Raw genomic sequence first — 4625 nt, forward strand, 5'->3', positions numbered from 1 at the left:
TTGAATAAAACTCCATCTCCCGCGGTTCCTCATATTCAATCCACCTACGCTGCCTCATATTCAGTTGTTTCTGATTAAATATGTGTTGGAGACTTTTGTGGTCGGTATATATAATACTTTTGACCCCATATAAGTAGTGCCTCCAAGTCTTTAATGCAAAAACAACCGCGCCTAATTCTAAATCATGCGTCGTATAATTTTGTTCGTGAATCTTCAATTGTCTAGACGCATAAGCAATCACCTTCGTTCGTTGCATTAATACACAACCGAGACCTTGCTTTGATGCGTCACAATAAATCACAAAATCATCATTCCCTTCAGGCAATGACAATATAGGTGCCGTAGTTAGCTTTTTCTTCAATAACTGAAACGCTTTCTCTTGTTCATCATTCCATTCAAATTTCTTCCCTTTATGCGTTAATGCAGTCAAGGGTTTTGCTATTCTGGAAAAGTCTTGGATGAACCTTCTGTAGTAACCAGCTAGTCCTAAAAATTGGCGTATGTGTTTCGGAGTTTTCGGGGTTTCCCACTTTTCAACAGTTTCTATCTTTGCCGGATCCACCTTAATACCTTCTTTGTTCACTATGTGACCGAGGAATTGAACTTCTTCCAACCAAAATGCACACTTTGAAAACTTAGCGTACAATTCTTCCTTCCTCAATACTTCTAACACCTTTCTCAAATGTTCACCGTGTTCTTGGTCATTCCTTGAGTAAATAAGTATGTCATCAATGAAAACAATGACAAACTTGTCAAGGTATGGTCCACACACTCGGTTCATAAGGTCCATGAACACAGCTGGTGCATTAGTTAAACCAAACGGCATGACCATAAACTCATAATGACCGTAACGTGTTCTGAAAGCAGTCTTTGGAATATCATCTTCTTTCACCCGCATTTGATGATACCCGGAACGTAAGTCAATCTTTGAATAAACAGACGAGCCTTGTAGTTGATCAAATAAGTCGTCGATTCTCGGTAGTGGGTAGCGGTTCTTGATGGTAAGTTTGTTCAACTCTCGGTAGTCGATACACAACCTGAATGTACCATCTTTCTTCTTGACAAACAAAACAGGAGCTCCCCACGGTGATGTGCTTGGTCGAATGAAACCACGCTCTAAAAGTTCTTGTAATTGGCTTTGCAGTTCTTTCATCTCGCTGGGTGCGAGTCTGTAAGGAGCACGAGCTATTGGTGCAGCTCCTGGTACAAGATCTATTTGAAATTCAACGGATCGATGTGGGGGTAATCCCGGTAATTCTTTCGGAAATACATCGGGAAATTCTTTTGCAATGGGAACATCATTGATGCTCTTTTCTTCAGTTTGTACTTTCTCGACGTGTGCTAGAACAGTATAGCAACCTTTTCTTATTAGTTTTTGTGCCTTCAAATTACTAATAAGATGTAGCTTCGTGTTGCCCTTTTCTCCGTACACCATTAAGGGTTTTCCTTTTTCTCGTATAATGCGAATTGCATTTTTGTAACAAACGATCTCCGCTTTCACTTCTTTCAACCAGTCCATACCGATTATCACATCAAAACTCCCTAACTCTACTGGTATCAAATCAATCTTAAATGTTTCGCTAACCAGTTTAATTTCTCGATTCCGACATATATTATCTGCTGAAATTAATTTACCATTTGCTAATTCGAGTAAAAATTTACTATCCAAAGGCGTCAATGGACAACTTAATTTAGCACAAAAATCTCTACTCATATAGCTTCTATCCGCACCCGAATCAAATAAAACGTAAGCAGATTTATTGTCAATAAGAAACGTACCCGTAACAAGCTCCGGGTCTTCTTGTGCCTCTACCGCATTAATATTGAAAACTCTTCCACGGCCTTGTCCATTCGTGTTCTCCTGGTTCGGGCAATTTCTAATAATGTGGCCTGGTTTTCCACATTTATAACAAACTACATTGGCATAACTTGCTCCGACACTACTTGCTCCGCCATTACTCGTTCCGACACCATTTGTTCCTTTCGTTCTATTAACCCCTGGTCCGTAGACCTCACACTTCGCCGCGCTATGACCATTTCTTTTACACTTGTTACAAAATTTGGTGCAGAACCCCGAGTGATTCTTTTCACACCTTTGGCATAGTTGCTTCTGATTGTTGTTGTTGTTGCGGTTATTATTGTTGTTGGGATGATTGTTGTAGTTGCTGTTGTTGTTGTTGTTGTTGTTGTTGTTGTTGTTGTTGGGCCGTTTGTTGTAGTTGCGATTGATGTTGCGATTGTTGGGATAATTGTTGCGATTATTGTTGTAATTGCTGTTGTTGTTGTATTGGTGATTCTTATCACCGTTTTCCTCCCACTTTCTTTTGACTTGCTTCACATTGGCCTCTTCAGCAGTCTGTTCTTTAATTCTTTCTTCAATCTGGTTCACTAGTTTGTGAGCCATTCTACATGCCTGTTGTATGGAGGCGGGCTCGTGTGAACTTATATCTTCTTGGATTCTTTCCGGTAATCCTTTCACAAACGCGTCGATCTTCTCTTCCTCATCTTCGAATGCTCCCGGACACAATAGGCACAATTCTGTGAATCGTCTTTCGTACGTGGTAATATCAAATCCTTGGGTTCGTAACCCTCTAAGTTCTGTCTTGAGCTTATTGACCTCGGTTCTGGGACGGTACTTCTCGTTCATCAAGTTCTTGAATGCTGACCACGGTAGTGCGTACGCATCATCTTGTCCCACTTGCTCTAGATAGGTATTCCACCATGTTAACGCAGAACCTGTGAAGGTATGCGTAGCGTACTTCACTTTGTCCTCTTCAGTACACTTACTTATGGCAAACACCGATTCGACCTTCTCGGTCCACCGTTTCAATCCGATCGGTCCTTCGGTTCCATCAAATTCCAAAGGTTTGCAGGCAGTGAATTCTTTGTAGGTGCATCCTACACGATTTCCTGTACTGCTAGATCCAAGGTTATTGTTGGTATGTAGCGCAGCCTGTACTGCGGCTATGTTTGAAGCTAGAAAAGTACGGAATTCCTCTTCATTCATATTCACGGTGTGTCGAGTAGTCGGTGCCATTTCCTTCAAAATAGTTAAATGGAACAAGTTAATCATACAGAATATTAAGAGTAGTTAATAGTATTTCGTAGCATAATATGAACTCATTTATAAAAGCTTTTTCTTCATATTAGCGTTTTATAAGTTTAAATTCGGGTAGTACCTACCCGTTAAGTTCATACTTAGTAGCTAATATACAATTCAACTACTACAATTCTATATGAAAAACTGATTGTAATAATATTTCGCGTTCAAACTTTTATACAATATTTTACAAACTTACAATACCGCTTATTTTACATAAAGCATGAAATATAGCACACAATAACTTTGATACAAGATAGTTGTGAAGACAATTCTAGCTAGTACACAAGTCGTTCGGCAAAGGCAATAAAGACACGTAATTCATACGTCCAGAAACAAGTCATGCATTCTGGTTTTACTAGGACTACTTCCCATCCTTGGTCTTGTGCAACATAACCGTTATGGCCGTTGATAAGACAGCGTGTTGTAACGTCATCAAAGGGACGAGGGTTACGTAATGTCCAACAGTCCCGTAATAATCTAAAAACCTCATTTCTTACCCCAATTACCGACTCCGTCACTTGTGGAAACGTTTTGTTTAATAGTTGTAGCCCGATGTTCTTGTTCTCACTTTGGTGAGAAGCGAACATTACTAATCCGTAAGCATAACATGCTTCTTTATGTTGCATGTTAGCAACTTTTTCTAAATCACGAAGTCCAATATTCGGATATATTGAGTCAAAATAATTTCTTAACCCGTTGCGTAAAATAGCATTTGGGTTCCCCGCAATATATGCGTCAAAGTAAACACATCGTAATTTATGGGTTTCCCAATGTGATATCCCCCATCTTTCAAACGAAAGTCTCTTATAAACCAAGACATTCTTGGAACGTTCTTCGAATGTCTTACAAACTGATCTCGCCTTAAATAGTTGTGCCGAAGAATTCTGGCCGACTCTAGACAAGATTTCATCAATCATGTCTCCGGGTAGGTCTCTTAAAATATTGGGTTGTCTATCCATTTTGTGTTTTTAAACTGTAAAATAGACAAGAGTTAGATTCATAAAAAAAATACTTATTAATACAAGCAATTTTTACATATATCATAAAGCATAAGAACACTATATTCCATATATTACACCACACGAATACAACTATCTTATTCCGACTCGCTCGTTTCTTCTTCTTCGGTTTTGGTTCGTTTTGCCAAGTTTCTAGGGATATATGATGTTCCCCTAATACGAGCCGTCGTTGTCCACATTGGTTTAGAAAAACCTGGTGGTTTAGAGGTTCCCGGGTCATTGTTACAACTTAAGGACTTCGGGGGTTGACGATACATATAAAGTTCATCGGGGTTGGAATTAGATTTCTCTATTTTTATGCCCTTTCCCTTATTATTTTCTTTTGCCTTTTTAAATTCAGTTGGGGTAATTTCTATAACATCATCGGAATTCTCGTCGGAATCCGATTCATCGGAGAATTGGTAATCCTCCCAATATTTTGCTTCCTTGGCGGAAACACCATTGACCATAATTAACTTTGGTCGGTTGGTTGAGGATTTTCTTTTACTTAACCGTTTTATTAT

Source organism: Rutidosis leptorrhynchoides, chromosome 11 (assembly GCF_046630445.1).
Source record: "Rutidosis leptorrhynchoides isolate AG116_Rl617_1_P2 chromosome 11, CSIRO_AGI_Rlap_v1, whole genome shotgun sequence".
Classification (NCBI taxonomy): domain Eukaryota; kingdom Viridiplantae; phylum Streptophyta; class Magnoliopsida; order Asterales; family Asteraceae; genus Rutidosis; species Rutidosis leptorrhynchoides.